This window comes from Aulostomus chinensis, chromosome 9 (genome assembly GCF_037954235.1).
Source record: "Aulostomus chinensis isolate RoL2024-O1b breed Wild chromosome 9, RoL_Achi_v1.0, whole genome shotgun sequence".
Taxonomy (NCBI): Eukaryota; Metazoa; Chordata; class Actinopteri; order Syngnathiformes; family Aulostomidae; genus Aulostomus; species Aulostomus chinensis.
The window spans coordinates 17,322,372-17,340,415 of record NC_141328.1 but is presented as its reverse complement, the minus strand read 5'-3'; the positions used below and the strand labels follow the sequence as shown (position 1 = coordinate 17,340,415).

At 42.9% G+C, this 18,044-nt stretch overlaps 1 protein-coding gene and 1 long non-coding RNA gene across 2 annotated transcripts in view; one reads left to right on the top strand and one right to left on the bottom strand.

Annotated features, from left to right (window-relative positions):
• The window catches only part of bcl2l1 (BCL2 like 1), a 28,831-nt gene that overhangs the window by 8,356 nt on the left and 2,431 nt on the right, over positions 1 to 18,044 (top strand). The gene's annotated exons all lie outside the window — the stretch shown is intronic.
• LOC147256122 (uncharacterized) lies at positions 15,019 to 17,389 on the bottom strand. The gene is made up of 4 exons (XR_015117886.1): positions 17,253 to 17,389; positions 15,654 to 15,758; positions 15,419 to 15,529; positions 15,019 to 15,218 (listed from the first exon to the last, which is right to left on the bottom strand). It is a non-coding gene; the product is annotated as an uncharacterized LOC147256122 (long non-coding RNA).

Here is an 18,044-nt window from a genome sequence, read left to right as displayed (position 1 = left end):
TGTGCGTGCACTCCAGGACAGTTAAGGTCAGCTTTTTCTTTGTGCCAGCTAGCTATTTGATGGTATGAGAATGGGAGCCGAGGGAGGGGCTGTTTATGTCCACTGCAGTGCTGTATAACGCCGGGTCAAAGGTCGATTCTATGGAAACTGGCATCCCAGTGGCTGAACAGCACACCTTGAAGAAAATCCCAGTGGGCAGACCGCGGCTTTGCTGTTGTTTGCACCACAGACCTTGGCTTTACTTATTTATTTCAATGTTGGTCTGAATGCTGGAGATAACACAGAGGAGAGGTGGGGGATGAGGAGGAGGGAGGTCAGGGGAGTGTGTGACAGGATATTATATGTGACAGTAAAGGATAAAGGTTTTGCAACATACTCATTTTGGTTATGCCTTTGTAGAAGGGATACTGCGACATCCTCCATTAGCAGTTACTGCAAGTCTAGTGTGGCTACCTTCTCATCGTCACCTCCTTCCCATGTCTGGGTTACACTGACCTGACTCATCACAGTTATCAGTATTATCATGGTATTGAATGTTCAGAAAGCACTGATGGCTACACTGCAATCTTTTTGGTGAGTTTCGTACAGAAAATCATGAAAACAATCAACAGAACTATGCCCTTTTTTGTCAGAACCATGATGGTCAAGACTGTTAACCCTTTCACACTGAATTTTTTGACTGCTCTGCAAACACAATGACTGCCATCATGCGCGTATTTTAGTGTCTGTCATCCGTTGTCTCGGTAAACTGACGAAATTTTTGCGGAGGTTAAGAGGTTAGCGTTGTTTGAGTTCGCTGTGGGAATTGTTCTGAAACAACAGTGGCTTACTTTGCCTAGGACGTTGCAATTTTCTGTTCCGTGTTGAAATTTTCAAAACCAAACCACATCCAGACCAAACCCTATATTGGAAGGGGCTCATCATTGGTGATGGTGTTAGTTGTTGCCATAAAGTACTGATACCAATAGAGTTTTGCCACGCGAGTATTTTTGGTTCTTGCGTGGGATTCAGGGGGTAAAATCTGTTCTTTTACCTAAACAAACTGATTTTTCTGAGCTTTTTCAATCAGACTGGATGGGAGGAACATTTGTATGGAAAATCTGAAGTTTCTCACCCTGACAGCAGATATTTTCACTGTTGTCAAAACAGAAGGCTCAACACATTTCGTGTGTCCTGGAGCTCCATGATCTTTTATCGTTGAAATCATCTAGAAACACACATAAGCATATACATATATAGACGCTTGCGCGCAACTAGTTTGCTCAACATTGAGTCAGTCTAAGGACATCCTGGCGCTGTTTGTGGTTAACAGCTTGCATGTCAGTGTAACCTAGACTTGGAGAAGTGAATGACAACCTCTAAAAAGTTGAATGAATCAGCATGTTGAACATATCCTCTGATTTTCTTTCACTTCTCCCAATGATAGTTATTGAGCACATGATACCACTTCCTCTCAATGCTGTTTGTAAGCCACTTTTCTAGCCTGGTACTGGAGAAACTGGGTTTGGTTTGATATATGTCCCATGTTGGGTATTCATAAGTTGACGGGTTCAGTTGCCACAGGTGTAGTCCCTTGCTGCTGCGGTGAACTTCAATAGAAATTGCAGTAGGTGAGAGTCCTGCTGCCACTAGAGTCCTGCTGATTCTTCCGATAATTCTGATGCTTCTCACCTTCTTTGTCACTTTATCATTCTGTCTCACTTGGTATTTCAACTCTGTCTGTTCAAAGTCAACCTCTGGCTCCCCTGAAATCTACCAGTGTCTCTGAATGCAAACCCACCCGAGACCTTGTTGTTTTTCTCTCTTTTTTTTAATTTTCTTTCTTCCTTCCTTCCCTCCCCTGATGCCTCCTCGTAGGGATGAAGCACAGAGCCGTTGGCAGATGTGGGAGCCAGGGTATAGCTGTGAGGCAGGTGTGCCCTCAGTGTTGTTAGCTGATGAAATATTAGGCTTCAGCAGCAAGGTCACTCTCTATCTCTCCTTCTCTGTCTGTCTGTCTGTCTGTCTCTCTCTCTCTGCCTCTGTCACACTGTTGCTCAATCATTGATTCTTGAAGTTTTGGAATTTTTAGAAGCAACAGAGTTGTAGCAATCGATAGAGGATGCAAAACGTACAACTTGTTTCTTGGTTATACTCCGTTAATACAGTAATATCTAATTATACGTGTGATCAGAACATGTTTATCAGCTTTGAGTTTACCCACCAAAAGTTGAGAATTTACAGTTTGTGGTTGTCAAAGCTTAGCAGTTGAATGCTCTAGAACTGACTCTAATCCATCATCCCAAAGCTACGGTTTTAAAAAGTAATTTTTATGTTTTGCATCTGGATATGGCAGCACCTTTCTGCCAAGAGTGCGGACAATTCCTCATTTGCCAACAACAAAGTTGCCTACAGCCAACTGATAATCAGTTAATCATAGAAGTCATTTTCAGAAATTCAAATCTTTTGTTTCAGCTTTCAGTGTGAGGACTTGATGCGTTTCTTTTTCATATAAGTTAGCAAAAGTATTTTCATTTTACTACACACTAGATAAAGCAAACATCTTGAGCTTTGTGAAAGTAAAAGGGACATTTGCACTATAGTTAGAGGCTGAGTACTTGATTTATTAATCAGCCAATACCTTTCTTAGTGAATAATTAATGTATGGATTAAATTGGGCTTCATTTTTACAGCAGTTCTGTGAGGAGTTTGAATATGTACCCTTTATCTACCTACCTCCACTAGCAGTAGATGCAAGGAAGACAGAATGTGTCTTCGGGTTTGCAACACAGTGAGTGATGTTCCTCAACACACACCTGAATAGAGTAAACAGTGTCTTTTACATAAAATAGTAGATTAACTGACACAATTGAATCCATCTTTAATTATTATCTGTGTCTGCACAGATACCATAACAATTCAAGAATTCCTATAAAGACTGGTTTCAAGCAGAGGTCATGCTCATGAAAACCTATTATTATTCCCTCTAACTGCTAGCAGGGCACTGTGCGCATGTAAATCCTACCCAGTTAGAATGTCCTTTGAGCTGGTAGAGTAGTAAAGGGGAAATAAACATTGGAAAGTGAAAGGTGTTTTGCTCCAGAGAGCAAACCCTGCTGTCATAAAAAAAAAAAAAAAAACCTGCTAAAGTCTAAATGATCCCGCTGGAGCTTATTTTGGAGGCTGCATCGGCCAGGATGCTGAGATAGCTGTTAGTAGCTCTGGATGGGAGATAAATATGCTCAGTCAGATTCTTTCTCCATATCCTGTGTGTGTGTGTGTGTGTGTGTGTGTGTGTGTGTGTGTGTGTGTGCATGAGTAAAGCCATATATTGTCGGATAATAAACCTCCTTGGCTGACAGGAGAGGTAGAGACAGTGGCATCGACCTAATAGTGCCGTTTCCAGCAGAGCAGGCGATGGCAGTGATTACTCAGAGGAGACTGAGCTGCCTCAGGGTGAGGGTATGGGGTTATTACCAATTATAGATGAATAATATCTCGACCTGCTACTGGGGGAAACAATGTTTTTTTCCCTCCCCCTTTGACAGACTAATAAATGCTAAACTCATTGAGAACCAACCTGCCACAGTCAGGGGAAGCTCGACTGGAACTGGATGTTGATAAGGCTGAGGAGGTGGGGAGTCAACCAAGGTCTAAAAAAAAAAAAGAGAGAGACCGTTAGTTCTGCTCTGTGCTTCCGACGGTCTCGATAGGGTCAAGGAAAAGTTAACAGCGAGAAAAAATGACTTCAAGCAGTGAAAGTCTGTTGCCTGATTTTCTTAGGCTATTATTTTGTCTTATGGCTGTATACAGTGTTGTGCTTTGTTCTGCTGCAGCATTTAAAGAAGTCTGGGCTTGTTGGTTGTTTCTACTAAAATTATCTCTGTATCCATAGCCTAAAACAGCTTCTTCCTCTGTGCAATGTTTGCTTAAGATATATTAAAAACACATTAATGAGCCACACTGTTGCTTCGCGTGACACATCTTTACACATATATGGGGGCTTTATTTTTATTTTTAGTCATTGTCTTGCTGCCAGAAACACTCCCTAAACCCCCGAATGTAGATTAATCCACCACTAAAATAGTCCCCGGCAAAGGCTTTATTTACGCTGGCTAACAACTGCAACGGTTTTGGAAAATTCCTGAGTCTTTTTAAAACACAATACGTATGAATGATGTCAAGACTTAAATGGGAACTGATGGACTTTGGCCATAGATACACAAATGGTGTTTCCATTTTACTATCAAGCAAATTATCGCAAAAAAAAGAAAATGTGTATCAACAACGCTGCTAGAAGATGGTGAGAAATGGGGAGGGCTTGAGGAGTTGCCTCCAGTTGGACAAGTTGTAATTGTTCTCAAATATCAGCTAGTATTGGATGTGTTGCTGCTGTCTGGAGACAAAGACAAAATATTCGTGAAGACGACTTGGGCCCATACAGCTTGTCGGTCGCATCTGTTAAAGACTAACTACTTCATCGCCACTCCTTCAGCTTTTTGATTAATTGCAAATTGAGTTTTTGTTTTAGAATTGTCAGTTTCCATTAAACTTTACCAATGCGATACTTCTTTGTTGAAATGTGGCTAAAGTTAGTGTCGAGACCATCCCGAAATAGGGTTGAAGCTAATATCCGGACTCTATTTATGTGTACCTAACTACAAACGACGTGGGAGCTGACTGTGTCGTAAAGGGGGTTCGATTGGAGGCTGTAATTAAAGGCATAAAAAAGGGTAGACCATTGACTTGTTTTGACAAGGGAGACACCTGAGCTTCCTCCTTGGCAGACTTATTTACTTCCCTCTCTCTCCCTCTCTGTCTCTCTCTCTCTCTCTCTCTCTCCTCCCCCTCTCCATTTCTCTGTAATTAACATGCACGTAGGATACGCAGTTAGATCCTCAGAGTCGTCTGTCAGGCTGCCCTACCAGAAGAGGAGGAAATCTCACCCTTGGGACCTTTACAACCAGCCTCCATCTCCTTCTATCCTTTATCGTCAATACACCTCTCTTCCATATTCTCCACAGGCACACCTCCTTGGCTACAAATCGATTTTTGTCCCTTATTTTTCTATCTATGTCTCCTGTCCTCCTCCCACCCAACCCCCCACCCTCCTGCTCAATTAATCAGTTTTTGCTCTCCTTCATTTCCGCCCTTCCTCTCTTTCATCTCCCTCCATGTCTACATCCATCCATCTCTCCTCTCCTTTCCAGACTGTAGTGGCTAAACATATTACATACCAGACATGCTACCACATGCCTCGTCAATCTTGACATTAACCCTGTGCAACCATGTCGCACTGCCTCTCTCTCCCATGTATTTGAGTTTGTTTACTGAAATCACGCACGTCGCACATGATATCATCAACGCGGCTCTCCCTCACTACCCCCACCAATGCTCCAGCCACCATCCCTTCATCTTTTCTACATCCCTCTCATCCTCCCTCCTTATCTGTCACCATCCCCTCCTATTCCCCTCATCACTAATGGCTTGTGTGTTGATGATGGGGAGAGATGGGGGAGTAGCCCCTTCATTGTGTTTTTAAGGACGGGACGCTCAGCAAAGTTCCCATGAGCTGAGGGTGTGTTTTTCACGTGGCGCAGGTTGTTGTTGTCCCATACATTTGAACGTTTTATTGTACTGTGGCGTGCTGCAGAGGGGAGGGGACAGCGCCAAGTCAGACTCGTCATGTGACTACCTCAAACAAAGGACCTGAGGCCACACACATACACACACACATCCATTTTGAATTTGCTGTACTGGTGCATTAGACGTGACCACAGGTGTGTTGATGCATTGCAGACCAAACCATGGCTGAAAGGGACATGCTGATCTAAACAGGACTTTGTCACTGTCTCAGATTTTAACTCGTGACACACGGAAAATACACACACACACACACACACACACAATACTGTTTGTATTGTATCAATGATGGGCACTTTTGTTAGAGCGCTGTCAATATGCTGCGGTCTGTGGTGGGCGGGTGTATGCAGATTGATCTCTGAATGTAGCTATCCTACCATGGACACGCCTCTTCTGTCTTTATATGCATGATATGCGTCTGTAAAAGCTCAAGATATTAGTGTGTGTGTGTGTGCCTGTCTGTGTTTAACTGTGTTTTTTAAGCAGCGAATAACACAGCTTGATAAATGGCTGCAAACAGATTGTATGATTCAGTCGCCTCCAGCTCCATGATGAGATTATCAGGTATATATGTCACTTGTAGGGGTGTCTGTTGTGTTCATGTTAGCGTGTGCAGGGGGAGAATATGACTGCTGGAACTGATGCGACATGGTCCACCAGAGACTAGACACGTGCGGTAGAAGTGACAAAGGGCCTTTGAATGTAACCAGATCTCTGCTAAATGAAGTCAATCAATGTGACTTTAGTTTATTCATATTTATTCGATCAGGCTTCCTGAAATGACATGATAAATAATGGAAGGAAGGGTAAAGGGGGTGGGGGGGTTGCCCTATTCCAAGCTTTGTCTAAGGGGAGGCCCACCATCTCAGAGTTTGAAAACCCCTGTTCTCTACAATGCTTGTGATCCCACCGGGAGCGCTGCAGTGCACTTCACAAGCGTTCCAGACAAATTTCAGTGCTCTGCGCTGCTGAAATAAGCGAGTGGTCTGCTTCTGATGCTGCTTCAAGTTGCATCAAGCTGCACAGAGCAGATAAAGCTGGAAGCCAGACAGAGAACAACATTAATTTTCAAAATAAACCTATCCATTGATTGACATGATCATTTATTTTACTCTACTGTATTGAAATGACCTCATGATAGGTAGTGTCGCACCAGAAAGCAACAGGTCAGATTTTCATCTTAGAGGTGTAAAGAAATGTGAAAGGGAGCTAGAACAGGGGCCCAGACACTAAAACAAATTTTAAGACTGTTTTAAAAATGCATTATGTTAATAATAGAGTTAGAGTTATTGCCTACAACTCACGTGTGGGGATGTAGCCTTACTTTCACATTATTACTCAGGTAAATTAATATAGTCAATGCTTGTGCCTGTGAATAATCCTGACAAGTTTCTGTCATCATGGGATGAATCTATGAAGCCATTAAGCCTCCTCTGCATCCAAATCACACCCAAATAAAGAATACAGCACCCGCAGTGAAGGATCTTGTTGATGTCACCGTCAAGAAACATGTTTGCTTTTGTGATTTTGTCCCTTGTGCGTCTGTACTCCTTTTCCAATGCTTTGCCTTCATCCGGCAATAGATCACGTTCTGGCACAGCTCTGTTATGTTAATATATTTGAGCTGCGGCATCTACCAGTCTTATCTCTGCTGCCTCGACCAACTTATACATTTTCTCTGAAGTATTTTCTAAAACTGACCACAGAGTAGACAAGATGCCTCCTTTTTGCACTGGCATGCACAAGTATACAGCCATATATTAAAGTTAGTCTTCTTCACTGCACCAACTCTTGTGGATGGAGATTGTCCATCCATCCATCCATCCATCCATCCATCCATCCATCCATTTTCTACTGCTTATCCTGTTAAGGGTTGCGGGGGGGGGGGGGGTGCTGGAGCCTATCCCAGCTGCCTTTGGGCGAGAGGTGCGGTGCCAGTCCATCGCAGGGCCAACACATACAGTATAGAGAGACATCCAGTGGGGTTATTGTCCTGTTGAAAAGTAAATGATGGTCCAACTAAACACAAACTGGGTGGGATGGCGTGTCACTGCAGGATGCTGTGGTAGCCATGCTGGTTCAGTGAGCCTTCAATTTTGAATAAATCCCCAACAGGGTCACCAGCAAAGCACCCACACCCACACCTCCTCTTTCATGCATCACGGTGGGAACCATGCATGAAGAGACCATCCATTCACCTTTTCTGTGTCCCACTAAGATGCGGCAGGTGGAAGTTGTGGTTTCTTTGCAGCTATTTCACCATACAGGCCTGATTGGCGCAGTCTCCTCTGAACAGTTGATGTAGAGATGTGTCTGCTCCTGGAACTCCATGTGGCTTTTATCTGGGCTCCAATCTGAGGTGCTGCTAATTTGTGACATCTGAGGCTGGTGACTCGGATGAACTTCTCCTCAGCAGCAGAGGAGACTCTTGGTCTTGCTTTCCTGGGGCCGTCCTCATGTGAGTCAGTTTTGTCGTAGCACTTGATAGTTTTTGTGACTGCACTTTGGGACACATTCAAAGTTTTTTGCAATTTTCCAGACTGACTGACCCTCAGTTCTTAGAGTAATGTTGGACTGTTTCTCTTTTCTTAGCTAATTGGTTCTTGTCATAATATGAATTCTAACGGTTGTCAAGTAGAGTTGTCAGCTGTCCAACCTGACTTCTGCATAACACAACTGATGGTCCCAACCCCATTAAGAAGGAAAGAAATTCCACAAATGAACCCTGACAAGGCAAACCTGTGAAGTGAAAACCATTTCAAGTGACTACATCATATAGCTCATTGAGAGAAGGCCAAGGGTTTGCAGCGCTGTCAACAAAGCAAAGGGTGGCTACTGTGAGGAATCGGGATATATATATATATATATATATATATATATATATATATATATATATATATATATATATATATATATATATATATACACACACATACATATATAGTTAAACATTTCTATTTTGATTTACAGTGTAAGATCTTTGTATCAGATAAGTAATTTCAACTATTGAGCTGTTTTCAACCATGATCTTTTGTTCGCTGTGATAAATAGCTTATTACTCTCAAAGTCAGAAGGTAACATTGTTATGTCAATGCACTGATATTACGTACATGAGGTGTGGACACCAGGCTTTAAAGACCTGAATCCAGTTCAGGGCCTGAAAAACCTGATGGGGAGATTTCTCTGCAGTCTGTAATGACTACAGTGGCAGTATTTATACCGGAGACTCTCTCTGTCTCCTCAATGTGAAACACACACTGTGGTGTCACAGCAGCGAGACGTCCATATGTTCCATATCCAGACGGTGTTCATGTATACAGACTGGATATCCAGCTGTGTAATTGATGAGTGTGTGTGTGTGTGTGTGTGTGTGTGTGTGTGTGTGTGTGTGTGTGTGTGTGTCTATACTGCTGGGTTGCTACAGCTATTACAGAAGCTTTGCCAGACCAGTAGGCATCAGACTTCCCCTGTAGTGCATCACACATTCTCCCTCGAGAGGTGTGAGCTGTGTGTGGCAGCAAAGATGAGGAGAGTAGAGAGGGCAGAAAGAAGGTGGCGAGGAAGGCTTGTGACTCAGCCAGATGACGTTGCAGCATGTAGGTCAATAGGTTATTACACCATATGTATGTTTCTATAAGTGCAGCTTGCGTGAACAGAGGAGTGGTACGCTTGTGGAGTGTGTAGAAGATGTTGCATTTGGGTTGCCTGTGTGCTGCTCCACTTCTCTGAGGCTTAGTGGTGAAATCAGGTCACGAACATGTCCCCCCTCCTCCTCCTCCTCTGCCCCATTTCATCTTCCTCTTCATTCCCTCCATTTTTTTACCTCTCTCTACTCCAGCCCACAGCCAACCCTCTCCTACCACACATTTCATGCATCTGCTTGCATCCTCTCTGATTTCATTTCATCTCTCTTTCTCTCTCTCTCTCTTTCTCTCTCTCTCTCTCTGTATCCTTCTCCCCTCTCTATTTCTCTCTTTCTATGCTCATATCTGTGATCAGATTATGAGGCATATCATGGGATTAGTGAGTCTCATGGCATGTATTAAAGTGGGAGTGCCGGAGGATGGATAGAGAGGGTTGATGAGTATTTCATGGTAATGTTTCACCCCATCTCATATAGCACAAGGTCTAAATGATGATAAAGAGCATCAAGGCCATCATTGTTATATTAATCAGTGGCTTGTTTGAATGGCCGAGGGGGTAAAACAATAAAGAGAAAAGATATCTTCAGCTCCTTGGCAGTCAAGAGAGAGAGAGAGTGAGAAAAGACAGCCTGTAGATATTCATCTGCTGCCAAACTCATTCTGGGGAATTCCTTTTCTTTCATCTCATCACAATCACAACTTCATGAAAATGTGCAGAAGACAACGCCAGAGAGGTTTCAAGGAAAACAGTTCAATTTAGGGATGAAGAAGGAAACTGCCAGTGCCTCACTGCTCTCCTCCAGTTTCCCCCTCCATTTCCAATAGTTCTCATCAATTTTCTTCTCCTGCGTCACATATTCTGTCCCTCTCCCAGCTCCCGTTTGCTATTTCGGTGTGTCTCTCTCTCTCTCTCTCTCTCTCTCTCTCTCTCTCTCTCTCTGTCTCTCTCTCTCTCTCTCTCTCTCTCTCTCTGGTCCAAGCAGATGGCAGGTCTTGGGGTGAGGTGTGTGGGTGGGCTGAAGGCCTACAGGGGGGGCTAATGCTGAGGACATCCACTCAGATAAACTTTGCGCTGCTTTCCCTTTCTCTGTCTTTACTCTTTCATGTGCTCTCCCTGCCAGACCCACATGGTCTCGAGTCCTTGGACGTCTCATTGTCTTTCATACGTGTGTTTGTGTGTGTGCGCCTGCGTGTGAATGTGTGCGTGTGTTTGCATTGACAGAATGGGGTTTTGTGGAGAGACAGCCCCCAGAGTGGGAACAGATTGGTGTCTGAGCCTTCATGTCCTGACTCATTAATCTCCTCTTTAATTCATGGCCTTACCGCCGGCTCAACACGTTCACACACTCACACGCACACATACTCGTGCACTGGGCCAACTTTAAGATCCAAAAGCAGAAGCATACAGTTATACTGGTGTTGGCACAAACACCACAGTGTCACAATTGCGGGGAGGTTTAATATTTTAATTTCCTCATTTTTTTTCTAGCTTCCTTTCTACTGCTTGGAAAGTATTTATTAGCCTTCAATCTGGTTGTTTTTGCCCCCCCCCCCCCCCCCCCCCCCGTTGCGATAGCAGGAATGGGGAAATGTCTTAATGACTTGTAGACAACAACCAAGCTGGTTCCTGTGTTCTGTGAAGTTCCAGATCTTCACTTCTGGAGCTAATTGGAACAGATTTGGAAAGTGCTGCTTTCTGGCAGATCTCCAGTTTTTCATAGGAGTCATGTGAAGGAACCAAACCACTTTCTCTCAAACTCGTCTCCACTTGATCCGAAACGAAACCGTGAAAGGCTGCCTGTCAGCTTGTCATTTGAAATGTCACATTCTCTTGTTTCAAGTCAAATAAGTAGAGAGGAACTTATTCAAGCGAACATTTGATTGGATATGAAAGGGCTACATAAACAACAGAAGGGCTAGGGCTATATGAAACATGCACATTTTAAGCAGCAGGACTCAAATGGATGCACTTTTCAGACATCAGCAAGTGTAATATGTATTTTCCATATTTTCCTCGCAGAGTGGGTGCATTTTCATCTTTCCGAGGGACCTTGTCAGCAGCTGAAGTAATCTGTGAGCTAGTCTACTCCCTCATGAAATGGCATCAGCTAGTTACTAGTTCTAAAATGTAAGTGTGCATTGGGTTTCTCCATTCAGCTCTCACCTTGACAATAATCCTATCCTGCCCAGGTCATATGGGAGCTCGGGCAGCCAGTCTGGCTCCTGAGCTCCTACAAACTGCCTTGGCAATTGTAATAAAGATGAAAAAGGGGAGGAAAGCCCAGAAGAGGAGATGGAACTCGTGGGAGATGAGGATGTTGATAAGGAGGAAGAGGCAATCCCATTGTTGACTTTTTTTTTTTTTTTTGCCCTTTTACGAAGCATAGATTTGATGCTAAAGGGATTGAAACAGTGACATCATGCATGAGTGAAGCTGTGGTAACAGGGTTTTCCCTGGATGTTTCTGAGACAAACGTGAAGAGAGTGGTGAAAATGTTCGGAATGTGCGGTGTACATAACCTGCACTGCATTTATGAATATACATTTAAAGTCAGAAAAAAATTCCTTTCAAGTCCTCCCAAATATGTGTCTTGAGCTCTTCAAGATGTTGTTTTTCCCCTCCTGCATGACTTTTTTGTGACATCAGAGTGCAGTAAGAGCCAGCCATGTATATGAAGCTTCAAGCTCATGGAGAGTGACTACTAGCAACAGCAAAACCATCCAAGAACGCCCACGAACTCTCAAGCACATCTTCCAGCACGGTGTAATCCATGACTTCTTTATCCGCCCATATGTTTCGTAATCCAAAAACACATGGCTTGAGCTAAAAAAAACCACTACAACACTTCCGGTGTGATGTTTGTTCATTGTGGTTCCGTGGAGCACGACCACCTGATGAAATCAGTTGAACAAACTGGTTTGCACTTGTTTGGTTTGACAGGGAGTCGACTCCGGTCCAGGTAGTCATTGGGATAATAAATGATGAATTGTAATTATAATGAATAATAATGAAAATTCTGCTTCATCACAAAAAAATAACACTTGTTGCTTACAGCGTTATTTTGAATGTCTATAGCTGCAACTAATGATTATTTTTATTATCAGTAACTTTGCTGGTTATGATAAGTCAGTTAAAATAAATTAAATCAGTGAGGAGACTGGTTTTTCTGGAGAAGCATGTCAAATCCATGTTTTCTTCTCTTTTCAAATCATGTCTAATTTAGATCACTTTGTCGCGAATCATCATTTAAAAATGTCAAGAATAATCAGCGGACCTGAGCTCAAGTTAGAGTGTCACATTAGATGATTCATTCTAGGAATATATCCAAGGAGGTAAAAATGGCAACCATGAGAATAATCATTCATTTAAAAGTAAACGGATGTTGCGTACAGCATGACATGCCCATTCCTTCAGGTGATTTATCAGTATTTTGAGAGCTAATCTGCTCTTCCTCTTGAATTCGATGAGTCACTGTGTTCATGTGATCTGCTTATGGACAGTTGGTCACCGTGTAAGCCAAGAGTCATGCAACGCACAACACAGACGCTGTACTCGGAACTTCATTCTTAATCTTTGCATCTGGTTTCCCCATCCAGATCACCATTCCACCACCCTGTGTCACTCTGTAAACAGGATTTCTTCACTGAGTTTACTCAAGAAACAAAAACATGTGTTGTGTTCTCCGCAGTACTTTTGGCAAAGGTGTGTGTTTGTTTACTTATCCTAAATGTTGCAACTTGGATGAAATGTTGCTCAGCGATAGCTAGGGCAGACGTCAGGCCACTAGATTCTTGTGAACTCTTCAACTATGATTCTGCTTACTCATTCCCCACCTACACTACATTTTCAGAACAAGGGCAGGGTCTCTTTTATGGGAAGCAATTGTATCACAAAGTTAGAAGAAAGGGAAGTCAAATGACACAAGTTAGCTTTGTCTGGGGTTGAACAGACTTTCATTTGAGCTGAAAATCTCAAGGAAATATTAACCATAACACAGCAAAATCCCCTATTCAACTGTCCTCAGTCTAGTTGTTTTGTGAAATATGTGCCAGAGAAGTCAAGGTTTTGTTCTTCCTCATTTCTGCCTTGTTGGATTAAAGAATAACAAACACTATCTCTTTCCTGGCATTCCTTTCTGGTAGTTCATTGACTGATGTGGCCCCATTGTGTTTTATCACATTTTTCTCATTCATTCATTCATGCATTTTCCCTTCTACAGAACAGATTTACTGATAGGAAATGTGTCACTCATAAGGAATTTGAAAAGTAATCAGGGTATAGTTTGGAGGTGTGTGTGTGTGTGTGTGTGTGTGTGTGTGTGTGTGTGTGTGTGTAAATGAAGAGTTTTGGTGATCTGTTAGTTTGGATTTGAACAAGTTCTTGTTAAACACGCTCTTAGAAAATTGCTTCTGTTATTGATTGATAATCGGTGTCCTCAAATCCCCGGCCGTCCATAACTTTCTAGCTTGTTCCCTTCCTCAGGATGAAACTTGTTCCTGGCTGGTCAATCTAGATTGTTTTGTTGAAGGCATTTCTATTCAGAGGGAGTGCTGTGAATACGCTCACACACTCAAAGGCTCTTGAATGTGAGAGGGTGAAGAGCCTTTGTCAGCTTCCTACCAGAGTATAGAAGTTTCCGGTTGGTGACACTGAGTGAAACCCTCTGGATTCCTCTCTGCATGTGAATGGGACCTTGAGTGTCTCTGCTGGCGTCAGTTCAACAACATAGCACTCTGCTGGCAGCAGACGTGCAAGGACGAACAAAGTTGTCAGGTTGTCTTTACCTACCGACATATGATTTCGAGTCAGGTTAGAGGTTTAGTGTAAATGTGTTTTTTCATTTCCTCAGCAAAAGTGAAGATGGTTTGTTGCTAGAAAAACCTCTGATGATCTCACTTCTTTTAAGCTTCAAACTTCTAGATTTTTTTTCCATTTCCCATCCTTTAGTTTCAGGCTGAAACTTGGTAATGGACTCTAAATTAGCTTGAAGTATAGTCATCACCTGAAAACAACCTGTGGGAGCCAGAACCTGAATGTCAGAGGAGGAACTATAATGCAACAGCCTCCAATTTGAAAAATGCTGTTGAACTGGCTCCTATTTCAATGTTGCAGTACATATCCCAGGCATTATTCTTTGTCTGCGTAAAGACAAATTAACTATCTGTTGTGGCAGTGATGTCAATTGCATCATCTGCTCTGTGTGCAAGGGCCTGTGTACTCTGTGAGTGCACAGTCCAAATTTTGTGCAGGGTGCAGGCTGAAGGCAAATGTCTTGCCTTTTTTCTTTTTTTTTCTTTTTTTTTTTTAGTGGTTGACAAAGTTGTGGTTTGGTAGACACTAGACCAATGCAGAGGTAACTTCCTGTTTCCTCACTTCAAAAGGAGAGTAGAACATCTCAGAAACTTGTGATGGCAGATTACTGGAAAGTGCAAGTTGTGTGTGTATGCGTGTGTGTTTGTGGTGGTGGTTGGGGGTGTATTTCTGAGTATTGCAGTTGATTACTTGTCCCTTTTTAAAATGTCCCCAAGTTATTGAATTTCAATCTTTCCTTCATTTTGCCTAAATATAAAGGATGTTTGCCGTGTGTGTGTGTGTGTGTGTGTGTGTGTGTGTGTGTGTCAGTGTCATAATAAGGGGGTTTCACCAACAGGGAATTTGATTGTTGCAGCTTGTTATGGTGCAACACTGGAGCAACCAACCAGTCGGGGCTGATGAATGGGAAGCTACTGCTAATGATCGTTAAAATGCTCCTTTCTCCACGTGTAGTATTGGGCCATTTATCAGCCAGAGAGACGGTCCTGCAGTCACGGACAAACTACACACATCACACACACTAATCAGCTGCTTTCCAGTAGCCGTGGCAACCAACTGCAGAATCTCCTTCCCTTCTCTGTTTCTCTCCCCAACCTTGTGCTTTCATGAGCTAATCCTTCCCTCATCCTTTTTCACCCCTGCTGGTGAAGAAAGAGAAAGTTTTAGAGGTAGAAAAAAGGAGTAAAGAAGAAAACAGAGACAAGGCCTGAAAGCGCTCTGGAGCACCTGATTTCCTTTGGGAACTGAGCTAAGATAAAGAAATAAAGGCGTGACCGTGTGAAAGGGGAGAGAAGAAGGAGAGAGAGCAGAGTGGAAGGCAGATAAAGACTGGGTTTACCTGCCAGGTGGGACTTGGGTGAGTTTGAGCATATCAAAACCAACTCTGCTGCCTTACATGCACATACTCAACTGACTGGTAAAGAGATGAAGCAAGGAACCCTCAGGCATTCTGTATAATGGAAATACAATGAAGATCTCATCTGACTCCCAAGTGAAGTTTATAGGTGGAGAGTGAGTGGTAATGAAATAGAAAAGTTATTGTTTTAAATGGGTACAAATGCTGCTGGACATACTGAGGTGTAGTGCAGCAGATTTGAATCACTGTTGTCCACACTTTTGTCACCAGTATTTCAGAGGGTAAAAGCCTGGATTTGGAATTCCAGATTCCAGATTAATACCTGCATGGCGAACAAGGCATGTAATGAAACACTTCTGATGGGGTTGTTGCAGTTACAAAATTTACACTTGGTTTCAAATTATGGTGGTCCTAAATCCTACTGAATACTTTTACTACTTCCATCCAGGTGTTAGAGTGGGCATAAATTTCATGTGTTGTCAGGACACTGTGTAAATCAGAGATGTTACTACTGTGTCCACAATCGTTAATGTCAACCACATCTATCCACAGTGAGACATCAGTCTCTTTGGCAGATGGTCAATAACATTAATTTCCACACTGACACAACCACTAGAAGCAGAGGAATCTTCTCCAAAGACATCAGCAATGAGGCTACTCTTGTTACTTCAACAGATTGTTTTAAAGTACTTTTAAATACATAGTGTTTCAAGCACTGGACACTACGGAGGAACGAATAGTGGTCGTAATGACATCAACATAACAGACAATGGAGGACGATCAAGTCAAGTCAGTTTTCTTTGTATAGCACCAAATCACAACAAACGTTCTCTCATGACACTCTACAAGTAGAGCAGGTCCAGTACCACACTCCTTCAATGAATCTACACCCAACAATTCTCCATGAGCAGCACATCCTGCAACAGTGGTGATGAAAACCTTCCTTTGAACAGGCAGGAACGTCGAGCAGATCCAGGCTCAATGGGGACGGCCTTCTGCTTTGACCGGTTGGGGGGGAAAGAGAGCAGGAGAGCAGGGCAGAGACAAAGACAGATAATGGAGGAAGACAGATATACAGAAGGAAAGAGAGGGACAGAGATAAAGAGAGAGAAAGGGAAGAGACTGATGGACAGACGGGGACGTGAGCAGGTGGAGCTACGGGTGGCAGCTTGATTACTGTCAGCTCTGGTGGAATGGAAGTAATGCTTCTATTTGATTTAGCGTGTTTAAATTTGTTGCAGACAGTGACCACGGTTAAGCATGTCAAACCAGCAAAGAGGCTTTCAGGAAGTGATTTGACCGAGCACTGAGTCACATACACATGCAACTATGGTATTTATAGTCCATAATTCATTTATCATTGAGTATGTCATCAACAGTTTGGCTGAGTCTGGTGATATTCTAGATTTTTCTGATTATTCCAATGAAAGACCAAAACCAACAACATACACAATGTGCCCCAATAACCGCTAGCTGACATGTTCTTCCATTATAAACATAGCCATTGGATGAATCAATCTCCACAATCAGTGTCCTGTTATGGTGTATTCACAAGAACACCAAGTCAAGTGTGTCAATCCACAGCTGAAAATAGTCCCCAACAAATTGTCGGGGGGGGGGGGGGGGTTGCTGAGTGCCAGAGACAGGCTGGCCAGGCTGGAAGCAATTGAGACACACTAATGCACAAATAAAGCAGAGATTTTTTTTTGCAACAAGCTAACAGGTTACAAGTGAGCTAAATACCAGGCATGTACTTTATCTGCAGCAAAATTCCACACATGAAGGTTACGATAAACAGAAGAAATTAGCCTCTCACCACAAACTAATTAGCTGAGGTTGTCACCTTGTTTGTATATTGCATCTACACGTACAAAATTACAGTCACCAGACGTTCATATGTGGAAACAAGCCCTTATCCCCAGCAGCTACGTTTGTCAAGATCCTGTTGTTGTTTAGAAAGGGACATTTCTGCTGAAATTTCTCTAGAATCTCCACTGGGGTTTGCCAGAGCTTTACCTGTCCCCTCATTGATAACATGTCCTGACTTGTCTGTTGTCCCCATCACACTCGGCTGAAGTCATGTGGTCTTTACATCAACATTCCTCACATTGTTCTTGAAGGGTCAAGCTGGCCCAGCTTCCTCAGAAGCACTACAAAGCCTCAATAAACTCTGACTCACACGTGTGAAGAACATGACGTCATGATTTACGGCGAAGGCTTTATCAATCCCTTGTGACTAGGTGTGTCTACTTTGCTTTAATGCAGCTCACCACTTAGTTGCAGCTCATATTTTATCTGTAGTTCCACGCAAGGTTTTGTCACGTTACACAAATGTAGCTCTGTGTATCTGCTGCATCAAGGCCTGGAGGAAGTGAAGGTTATCCTGAAGACAAACATTTTTGGCAGTTGAAAGAGAGTCAACAGAGAGTAATTGAGTCCTCCCCATTCCTTGTTGGACAGGGTCAGGGTGTCAGAATGTAAGGCCACAACGTGCAGTAACACATGGAATGTGTCGCCTTGACCGGACCTTGTAATAAAGGCAGGGAAGCCCAACAAAGCTGTTCCACTTAAGTTACATATTCAGAGATTCTTCAATAGGAAACACACA